The sequence below is a fragment of the Neofelis nebulosa genome, chromosome 8 (assembly GCF_028018385.1).
Source record: "Neofelis nebulosa isolate mNeoNeb1 chromosome 8, mNeoNeb1.pri, whole genome shotgun sequence".
Lineage (NCBI taxonomy): Eukaryota > Metazoa > Chordata > Mammalia > Carnivora > Felidae > Neofelis > Neofelis nebulosa.
In genome coordinates, this window is record NC_080789.1 from 53,129,825 (window position 1) to 53,141,915 (window position 12,091).

The 12,091-nt window shown below is 37.2% G+C and overlaps 1 pseudogene; it reads right to left on the reverse strand.

Moving 5' to 3' along the window:
* Nucleotides 1–275: 275 nt before the first annotated feature.
* LOC131483808 (protein FAM136A-like) lies at nt 276–11,698 on the reverse strand (annotated as a pseudogene).
* Nucleotides 11,699–12,091: the final 393 nt, after the last annotated feature.

Below are 12,091 nucleotides of genomic sequence, written 5' to 3' on the forward strand. Positions count from 1 at the left end.
TTCTCTTTTTAATGTTTGTTTGTTTGTTTAGAGAGACAGCATGAGTGCGGGAGGGGCACAGAGAGAGAGGGAGACACAGAATCTGAAGCAGGATCCAGACTGTGAGGTGTCAGCACAGAGCCTGACGTAGGGCTCAAACCCACGAACCTCAAGATCATGACTTGAGCCGAAGTCCAATGCTCAACCCACTGAGCAACCCAGGCGCCGCCCCCCCCCCCCATTTCTCTTTTTAAATAGATTCCTGCTGTCCACTCCAATGGCCATTGCAAAAACTTCTATTTCCAAATGGACAGGAGAAACTCCTTCATCTTCTCAGTGCATGTGGTCATCCACACACTTGGCCACATAACTCTCCAGCTGCCACTTCACCTGAAGCTCTTTACTTCCCGCATCTATTGAATCTTTGGCTTTGTTGATGCAATGCATGGTGCACCAGGCCAGGCAGTCCTAGAACTTCTCCAACTCACTGGTCACCAGGGCCTGGGCTTGAGCCGGAGGTATACGGCAGCACTCACTGCACTGGTGCACCTGCTGCATGGCCACCCGGCAGTCCTCACAACAGTGAACACTGCACCTTCTGGAAGTTCTGTCTCTCCAGACCCTGCACTGTGGAGTTCACCACCTCCTGCACCTGCAGCTGCTGTAGCTGTGCAGTGGTGATCCCGTGCTACCGGGTTTGAAGTTTTAAAACTAAACTTTACTTAAGATTCCTTTTTGTTTCCACCTCGAAAGTCAGTTCTGTACAAAGACCATTGAGAATGCAAAGGCAGAGACTCTGAGTTTCCTTAAAAGGTGTTTCATTATATTCTACACATTTAGAGGAAAACAAAAGGAGAGAGGAGAGAAAAGGAAGAGGAAGTTTATGAAACTTTAAAAAAATTTTTTTAACGTTTATTTTTATTTTTGAGAGAGAGAGACACACACACAGCATGAGTTGGGGAGGGGCAGAGAGAGAGGGAGACTCAGAATCTGAAGCAGGCTCCAGGCTCCGATTTGTCAGCACAGAGCTGGACTGGGACTTGAACTTATGAATCATGAGATCATGACCTGAACTGAAGTCAGAGGCTTATCAGACTGAGCCACCCAAGAGCCCTTATGAAACTCTTTACTGGTTCTTGGATGATTTAGTGATGACAAAGGAAAGAGAGACAAGCCCTAGGACTTCAGGGTGTATTCATGAAGACATTTGACCTTGGGGCTGGTTTGAGTCAAGTTTTTGAATATTCTCATTTGTATGTGTCTGAAGTAGAGGAATAGTCAGGACACTGGGCTCTGGGTCCTCCTAGCTGGAGGTTCTTTTTCTTCTCTCCACAGGACATCTCTACTGTATTCATTCGCTACGTACTCTAGGCCTTCTGCCCTGACAGATGTTCTCATTCAGCATTGCGTATACTTCTTATTTTCTCTAGGGACTCTCTTATCCCCAACCTATAACTAACGTTTTGTTCCTTTTTTTATTCAAGTACAGTTATCATACAGTGTTATATTACTTTCAAGTGGGCAATAGAATGATTCAATTCTATACATTTCTTAGTGTTCAAGATAAATAAATGTACTCTTAATCTCCTTTGTCTATTTCACCCATTGTCCTCCCTGCCTCCACCCCCCACTCTCAACAACCACCAATTTGTTCTCTGTATTTAAGAGTCTATTTTTTGTCTCTTTTTTCGACTAGTGCTTTTCCCTGTCATAGTTTTAAATGGTTTAAAGAAGTGAATATATACATCTATCTCCCCCAAAGGAAAAGAATACACACCATGCAAAGAAACTGCACACACACACAGAGTATATTTATGTGTGTATGTGCATTCTTCAAAGGAATAACTGCCCATTTTATGGATCAGGAAACTTGAGAACTTGAAGTTAAGTACATGATCAAAGTGCAGCTACACAAGGATGAACTTGGGATCTGAATCCAGATAGAGCGCATCTCTGATGAAGAATATTATCCTTACTGATTTAAACAATGAAAGTTTATTTACTAACCAAGTAGTAAATGAAACACACATAAAGAGTAATACATAGAAAAACAGTTCCTAGAGAAATTTACATTTTGTACTTAAAATTCATTTTCTTATCCATTGGGCTATATCTTGAATTCTTAAAATCACACAGAAAAATTAAACCTATCAACTCACTCCCAGGAAATGAGTGCTTGGGGATAAGTCTGAAGCCTATCTGGGAGTTTAATGACGTCTCAACAAACTCTGATGAAGTAACGTGAACCGTGCTGTTGGTTCACTTGTCAGTTCTTCATGTCACTGCATGAATGGTTTTGCTCTGTGATTCCTGGAAATCTCTGTTCAAATATTTCTTCCGTCGGCAGCTACCAACTATGATGCATTGGAAAGCTTCTGACAGAACTGTTTCAATGGAAATGTTCTTTTAAAATGAAGGTATTTGGCACCTGGATGGCTCAGTCAGTAGAGCATGCAACTCTTGATCTCAGCATCGTGAGTTTGAAACCCATGTTGTGGGTAGAGTTTACTTAATAAAAAAATAAATAAATAATTTTAAAAAGAGAAGCAGTCTTTGACTACCACTTCAATTAAAAAAAAATAAATGAAGGGGCGCCTTGGTGGAACAGTTGGTTAAGAGTCCGACTCTTGGTTTCGGCTCAGGTCACGATCTCACGGTGTGTGAGTTCCAGACTTGTGTAGGGCTCTGTGCTGACAGCGCAGAGCCTGCTTGGGATTCTCTCTCTCTCTCCCTGTCTCTCTGCCCTTCCTCCACTCACTCTCTCTGTCTCTCTCTCAAAAATAAATAAATAAAACTTAAAAAAGATAAAATGAAGAGCTTTTATTTATTTATTTAATGATATGATCGTCTACATAGGAATTTTTCTTTAATGTTTATTTATTTTGAGAGACAGACAGAGAGTGAGCGAGCATGTACGGGGAAAGGGCAGAGAGAGAGAGGGAGAGAGAGCATCCTAAGCAGGCTCTGTACTGTCAGCACAGAGTCCGACGTGAGGCTTGATCCCACAAACTGTGAGGTCATGACCTGAGTGGAAATCAAGAGTGGCACACTTAACTGACTGAGACCCTCAGGTGCCCTCAGAATCTCTGTTTTTTTAAGTTTATATATTTATTTTCAGAGAGGGAGGGAGCACTAGCAGGAGAGGGGCAGAGGGAGGGGGAGACAGAATCCCACGCAGGCCCTAGGCTGTCAGCTCAGAGCCCCCATGTAAGGCTTGATCTCATGAACCGTGAGATCAAGAGTCCAGAGCTGAACCGACTGAGCGACCCAAGTGCCCTGAAGATGTTTTATTGACTAAAATAAAACTCAAGCCTCAGACACATGGTTTTTTAATTTTAGGTAGTATCAATATCTCTAGAAATTAGGCAAGTTTAGGAATATTATTACTCTGATGAAGGACTAATTTTCTACTAACAGGCAGAAATTAGCAGAAGTTTCTTTTTTTCCTCTGAAATGAGCATGGATATGGTATGAAAAAAACAAGTAAGCTTTATGATGTCAGCTATCCTCTCTGAGATCTATTTAAGCAACCTATATTGTTTATATAATTTTATTCCTTACTTTTCTCTGCAACATCATGTTGTAAACATTTCCTATATTGGTATAGTCTTTTAAAAATAATTTATTGAACTGTAATTCACATACTATAAAATATACCCTATTAAAAGGTATGATTCAGCAGTTTTTAGCATATTTAAAAAGTACAACCATCACTGTTTAATTCTGGAAGTTTTATCCTCCCAAATAAATCTCCTACCTCTTCTCTCCCCATTTCTCCCTCTCTCTGCAACTCCTGGAAGCCTCAAATGTATGTTCTCTCTCTGCGGATTTGCCTGTTCTGGACACTTCATGTAAGTAATCATACAACATACGGCCTTATGTGTCTGCCTTATTTTACTTAGCATAACGTTTTCAAAGTTCATCATGTTGTAGTATGAATCAGTACTTCATTCCTTCTTATGGTTTCAAAATGTTCCATTGTATGGTATAGTCTCTTATTTATTTGTCACTGATTTATTTTTATTGAGATATAATGGACATATAACGATTGCATTGGTTTCAGGCATACAATATACTGATTTGATATTTGTATGCACTGTGAAATGATCGCCATAACAAGTCTAGTTATCATTCATCACCACACATAGTTACAATTTTTTCCCCTGATGTCGAGAACTTTTAAGATCTACTCTTTTAGCAACTTTCAAATATACAATACAGTCACCATGCTGTACATTACATCTCTATGACTTATTTTATAACTGGAAGTTTGTACCTTTCAACCACCTTAATCCACTTTGCCCACCCTCCATTCTACCCCTGGCAACCACCAATCTACTCTCTGTATTTATTAGTTCAAATATTTTTTCAAATGAGATTATATAGTATTTAACTTTTTCTTACTTATTTCACTTAGCATAATAGCATAATATCCTCAAGGTCCATTCATGTTGTCACAAATGGCAAGGTTTCCTTCTTTTTTTATGGCCGAATAATATTCCACTGTGTGTGTGTGTGTGTGTGTGTGTGTGTGTGTGTGTGAGATTGTGTGGATACCACAGTTTTTTTTTTAATCCATTCATCCAGTGATGGAAGTTGGATCATTTCCATGTCTTGGCTACTGTAAATAATGCTGCGATGAACAGGGGGGTACACATGTCTTTTTGAGTTATTGCTTTTGTTTCCTTTGGATAAATACCCAGAAGTAAAATTGCTGGATCATGTGGTAGTTCCCTTTTTAATTTTGTGTGGAACTGCCATATTGTTTTCCATAGTGGCTGCCTAATTTACATTCCCACTAACAGTGCACGTGGGTTCCTTTTTCTCTACGTCCTTACTAACACTTGTTATTTCTTATCTTTTTGGTAATAACCATTCTAACAGGTGTAAGGTGATATATCACTGTGGTTTGATTTGCATTTCTTTGATGTTCAGTAATATTGAGCATCTTTTCATATACCTGTTGGCCATCTGTATGTCTTCTTTGGAAAAATGTCTATTCAGATCCTCTGTCTATTTTTAAGTGAATTGTTTGCTTTTTAGCTATTGACTTGTATGAGTTCTTTATATTTTGGATATTAACCTCTTATCAGATATATGATTTGCAAATATTTTCTTCCATTTGGTAGGTTGCCTTCTCATTTTGTTGATGGCTTTCCCTCTATATAGAAGCTTTTTAGTTTGATATAGTCCCACTTGTTTATATCTGCTTTTGTTGCCTTGACATAGTCTTTTTAAACATAATTTTTAGTGACTGCATAATACCGGGAAGGTGGAAATACCATTGTTAATATTATTCTATGGAAATTTAAACTGTTCTTTCTTTTTGTTTTTTCTATTATAGATAATAGTGGGAGGAGCTATGTGTATGTATTTTTTTCCTTAGATTTAGAATTGTTTTCTTAGAATACGGTCCCCAAAATGGTAATCCTGGTGAAAATATTAAAATCTAACACCAAGCTGTTTCTAAATGAGTTTTGCAAACTTATGTTTCCTTTAAAACATTTTTTTAATGCTTATTTTTGAGAGAAAGAGAGAGATGGAGCACCAGCAGGGGAGGGGCAGAGAGAGAGGGAGACACAGAATCCTAAGCAGGATCCAGGCTCCGAGCTGTCAGCACAGAGCCCAACAGGGGGCTTCAACTCACGAACTGAGATCATGACCTGATCCAAAGTCAGACGCTTAACTGACTGAGCCACCAAGGCACCCCTGCAAACTTAGGTTTCAATGAACAAAATTGAGCATGCCCATTGCATCCTATATTTGTGAATGGTGGCCGCTATATTTCTATTCCCTTTTTCTTAACATACAAGCCAGAATGTTCATTTAAAATACTGGGGTGCCTTGGTGGCTCAGTTGGTTAAACATCCAACTCTTGGTTTTGGTTCGGGTCACGATCTCACAGTTTGTGGGTTCAAGCCCAGCATCAAGCTCTGTGCTGGCCATGCAGAGCTTGCTTAGGCTTCTCTCACTCTCCCTCTCTCTGCCCCTACCCTGCTCAAGATCTCTGTCAGTAAATAAATGAATAAATAAAAAATTTAAAATAATCTTCTCTTTTTATTTCAAGGTGACAGTGAGCAAATTTAGGAAAGTGTCAGATATGAGAAAATGATTTTGATCACATCATAAATATGGCATCTAGACTCTGAGGTGGCACTGATGACTCCAATTTTGAGAATTTCACATCAGACAGGAAAAGACAGCAGTCCCATGATAGAGACATGGTGGTATTTTTCACTCTCTTATCATACTTTATACAGACTACTGCTAACTGAATACAGTCCTGGAGGCAGGGATAGCAAAAAAGAGGGACTATTTAATATCGGAGAGTTGAATACAAACTTTAGAAATGGAACTTTAATTTTTTTCAGTTTAAGAGATGAGATATTTCTTTTTTTTAAATGTTTATTTATTTTTTCTGAGAGAGGGAGAGAGACATGAGCCAGGGAGGGGCAGGGAGAGAGGGAGAGAGAGGATCTGAAGGATCCTGCTGACAGCAGAGAGCCCGATGCGGGGCTCCAACTCACAAACCATGAGATCATGACCTGAACCAAAGCCAGATGCTCTACTGATTGAACCACCCAGACACCCCGAGATGAGATATTTCTGAACACATTCTAGATTCTTTTAAACCCCATCCCTTTGATTATAGTCTAGCTTTGTATCTCAATAATCTTGCCTTTCTCTTCACCCAGAACATGCTATTGTACTCTTCAAAAGGCTCTGCTGATGTTCTTAGTACCATTTGGTTTTAAAGTTATTTTCACTAAACTGGGACAGATAATTCAAAGGTAAATAATTCTATGGCTCAAGTGTTGTCCACAGGTTTATTACTCTCATATCTTATTTGACAAATGGTATCTTTATTGAAAATACCAGCCAACTCAGACATAGTCTAAATTTTTTTATTTTTTAATTTTTATTTATTTATTTTTTTAGGGAGAGAGAATGAGAGAGTGCAAACTGGGGAGAAGAAGAGAGAGGGAGAATGAGAATCTTAAGCATCCTCCATGTTCAGTGCAAAGCCTGATGCGGGACTTGATCCCACTGCCCTGGGATCATGATCTAAGCTGAAATCAAGAGTTGGATGCTTAACTGAATGAGCCACCCACGTGCCCCTATATCTTTAAAAAAAAACCAAAACAAACCAACCATCTTGTTTTTGATTGTCCAAAAAATTTGGGATTAACCCCAAACCTGGTTAATCCTAAAGCTTATTATTGAAATTCCTAGTTACCATTTCAGTTTTATCATTATGAACAGTTTATAAATCATTTCTTGAATTAGTACTATCAATGCCATTCCATTTATGCTGTAAAAGCTCACTTATTAATGATTTTTAATTTCACAGGTTTGACCTATTTTTGGAAACTTTTTTGTATACCATTTTTTCAAAACTATCAAAAATTTTTTGGATAATTTGTACTGATCTTTAACATAAACAGAGTATTAGCTGACATCATGATAAATTATGATTGACTATTTTTGAAACTTGAACTTCTTGACCTTGATATCAAGCAAAGTATAATTTCCCCTTGACTATGGTCTATATTTTTATATGATTTTTATAGCTAACTATTTTTATAATGTATATATCTCAACTTTTAGGAGTATATTTCCTTATTTATAAGATATCCATTAAAAAGTAAAAAGTTACCTACATTCATATAATTTTGCTTAAAAATATAAATATGATTATTACATAGATTTTTTAAAAAGCCAGTATTCTTTTTCCTTTCTTTTCTGTCTGGGATTAGATTTCCCCATCATTCTTTTCTCTGCACCCATTATATCAGCTCCTTCACCTTCCTCCAGGACACCGCAATGTAATAACTTAGTGTAAACCACTCTAATAAATTAACCTGCACTTTGCCTTGCATTCATGGAATACTACACTGACATGTATACATATACAGGATTTCTAAATACCAGGATTTCTCTTTCTTTCTCCAAAAGTATGATTTTATGTATATTTTTCTGCTTCTTGCTTTCTCACTCAATAGTATCCCTTGGGAATCTGTCTAAATCATCTGACATAGCACTTTGTTATTTACGATGGCTCCATAATATTCTGTGATGTGTCGCTCAGCAATTCATATATTGATGGGCGTTCATTTTGTTTCTGTGCTTAAGTTCTGATAAATTTTGCAATAATCATGTCTATAGGCATGTTCTCACCAACTGGTTTTTATGTCTATGAGATAGATTTCCAAGAGTGAGATTTCTGTGTTAGGGTATATGTACTTTTAATTTTAATAGATCTCTGCACTGCTCCCCTTAAAGGCTGAAACATTTCAAACATCTAGCAATACACGAAAGCACACCTTTTCTCACATTTCCACCAATAAAAAGTTCTGTAGCTCTACTCATTTTTCCCCCTGGGCTTATGGGTGAAATATGGTATCTCATTGTCACTTTAGTTTTTATCTCCCTGATTACTATCAATTTGAGCCTTTTATTATATATCTGTTGTCCATTTGGATTTGCTGTCAAATTTGTTATACCACTAAATTGTGTGTGTTCCTAGTTTGTGAATAAATTATAAAAGGTATTATATATATATTATATATATCCATATATATATATAATGGATATTATATATATTATATATATGGATATATATAATATATATATAATATATATAATATAATGGATATATATATATATATATATAATGGATATTAGCATTTATTTAACTGATTTTATTTTGTTCCTTAACTTTGGTTATTGTATTTTTGGTACATAATTTTTTATGCAGTCAAATTTGGCAAATACATAAAATACCAAAAGATAGTAAAAATGATCTATAATCTCAATATGCCTTTTTCTCCATTTTTGAGGTGTATAGTATAAATAATGGAAGTCTCCCCCTTTGTTCCCCCCAAATCCTATGGCTCCAGAAATACTACAGTCAATATTTTGGTATGTGGCCCTCCGGTTTTTAATTCACGCATAAAGAAATATATCTAAGTCCTTATTGTAAAGAAGAGATGGTATTATGAAATGTCGGCTTTTTTTGGTCCCTTCAATTCCTTATTTTACTCAACTACTCCCTCATCCTTGCTAAGTTCTTAGCAAGTTCCACACAAGTTCTTAGTAGGAATAACGAGTTTGGAAAAATTCTTGTCCGTTTATATTTTTTGTTCCTTTGATATAGGATGAGAAATAATGACTTTTCCTGGTCTGAGATTTAAACAAAAAGAATCAGAGAGGAATCAACGCTTGACTGTGGGTCTTTGAGAAGCTGACCTTGAATTCTGGCCCTTCCCCTTTAGGTCAGACAGCCTTTGTGAGGGGATAAAGAGCTCAGGCATGTTTGGTGATCTGAGGACAAGTACTTCAGCATCACCAGCAGTAATTAGGGAGGCAGACGCTTCCCTGGATTGAGTGGAGTCATTCGTAGTGCTACTGCTTAGCATGAGGAAGCTTGTTTGTGGACACCTGAGTTGGTGGCTGTGTCAGTCTCTCAGCAGTAGAGACCTTGGCTGCAGATATTTCTGAAGCAAGTCAGGTCAGAGAAAAAAAGAGAATGGCAGATGACCAATGACAGTCAGCAGGTTGTGTCCCTTCTACAGGAGACATCCCTGGGAGCCATTTAAAAGATCAATGGTCCCACAATAGCAAATGGGCACACAAACTAGTAATACGATCCCCATTTAAAACATCCAGGCTAGGGGAGCCTGGCTGGCTCAGCTAGTGGAACATGCCAACTCTTGGTCTTGGGGTTGTTGAGTTGGAGCCCCATGTTGGGTATAAAGATTACTTAAACAAACAAACAAATGTAGAAAAAATCTCCAGGTTAGTGTGGCATGAAGAAAGAGAAAATAGAGAGAGAACATTTATTAGCACTCAAAGAAATAAAAATTTAAACAATGAAATATAACACTCTTCATGTTTCAAATTGGCAGACACAAAGCAAAAGCCATATTCAGTTCTGTCTAGTGTGGGCTATTCTTCTATACTGCCGCTATTACATACATTGGCACACATTTTCTGGATGGCAATTTGAGAGTTTATAAAAAGATTCTCATGTAATCATTCTATCACTTGAAATCTAAGAAATTAATCAATGAAGCAACAAATATTTATCTCCACAGATACGTGTCTCAACATCGTTTATCAAAGCAAAAGTTAGAAATAAACGAAATGGACCATCACCATACATTTTCTCCATTTTTTCTCATCATTTCTACATTTTCTCTAATAAGCGTACATTACTTTTGTAAAGGGAAAAATAATAATTAGAAAATAAAAAATCATTAGGCAGTTTGTGTTCATATCAAAGTACAACAAAATATGGATCACTTCCGAATCATATGGCCATGAGCTGAATGACTAATGTATGTTCACTGCCAAGACAAGACAAAAATGTTGTTCTTCAGGGCATTTATTTAGACAGACATGTCATACGATAAGTTTATTTTCAGTAATCACAACAAAATTAGAGAAATTTTCCACCCATCCAATGTTCCATTCACAAAACTGTTCCATTTTAACTGTGTAGAACATTAAGATGCAACCAATGCAATGTTGTTTCTTAAGTAAACTCAGAAAATGTGTTTGGATCTCCATGAACTTTCTACATGTAAGGGAAATAAAAAATGTTAAATTCTTACATAAAAAGAGGAAGGGGAATGAGAGAAAGGGAACCTAACCTGATATTTAAAAGATAAAGATGTGGGGTGCCCAGGTGGCTCAGTCAGTTAAGCGTCCGACTTCCGCTCAGGTCATGATCTCCTGGCTCGTGAGTTTGATAATCACTTTTATTGTGTTAAGCTACAGGGATTTGGGGGTTATTTATCAAAACAGATAGTATTACTTAGTCTAACTAAAATGGTTGCTATATATGAGTTGGCATTTCCTTCAGAAAAAATGGGGACAAATAATGTTTATCACATTAGGGCTTTTGTGGGAATTAAAATAATGTGAACACAATGCCTTGCATATGGTAGTTATTCAGTAGCTATTATCACTGTCGTTCAGTAGATATTATCACTGTCATCTTTATCATTTTATTATAATTCTTTCCTCTTCCCTGGAAAAATGCATTCTGTCTCTATTGTTCATAGTGACACTTTTGGCAGAATCGGAAAACCTCTTTTTTGTTCATTAGAGCTGTTACAGTATTCATAAGGTTTTTAAAGGATTTGAAGGGTTCTCTATTGACAAAGCCTATGGAGATTTTTGTGATGGCTACAGTGATTTGATTCTTCAAATAACTCCATATCCTGCAAGTAATTATTTCTTTCTTAATAGAATCTCTAAGTGAGTTTTGGTATGGTTTTACGGGTCACAAAATGATACATTAATTCTCCTTGGAAACTTAATTCAGTGACTTCATTTGCAGTGGTATTAAAGCCCTAGGGCAGCTACAGAGAAAGACCACTTTTTATAACATTTACTAACAATTATTTGGGGTACACTGGGCTTATGTCTTTTTTTCTTATTCTGCCTAGAGATTCAACTTTTTACCCTGTTCTGTTAGATGAACACTGCTCACTGGGGTTATTGAACTCTATGATTATTTTATTTTGTCCAAATTTATCCATCATACTTTTTTTTTTTCCCCCTCTTCTGGAAACTGATCAACAGCTAAGAACGTGAGCAGAGTCCAAATAGGGGAAGCAAAATTCAACCTGCTGAATCTCGTTAGCAGATTGCTCGTGCCTTCTGCATCTTGGAAACACATCATTCCAAAGCCTGTGGGGAAGCTGTTCATTGTTCCAAGGCACCCTGTGTGGAAGGTAGGCCTGTGGATATGGCAGTCTTGGGGTACTTACCCAGGAATTATTTCTTCGTTTCTTTATTAAGCTTTATTTATTTATTTTTAAAGAGAAAGAGAGAGAGAGAGAGAGAGAGAGAGAGAGAGAGAGAGAGAGAGGCAGGCAGAGAGAATCCCAAGCAGGCTCTGCACTAACAGTGCAGATACGGGGCTCGAACTCACAAATCACGAGATCATGACCTGAGCCAAAATCATGAGTCTTAATGCTCAACTGACTGAGCCACCCATGCACCCTGCCCAGGAATTATTTCTGATTATAGATATTAGTTGCTTTTATTTTTGTGGCTTAAAAAAAATCTTATATATAGGATTATAGATTTTAATTCTTAT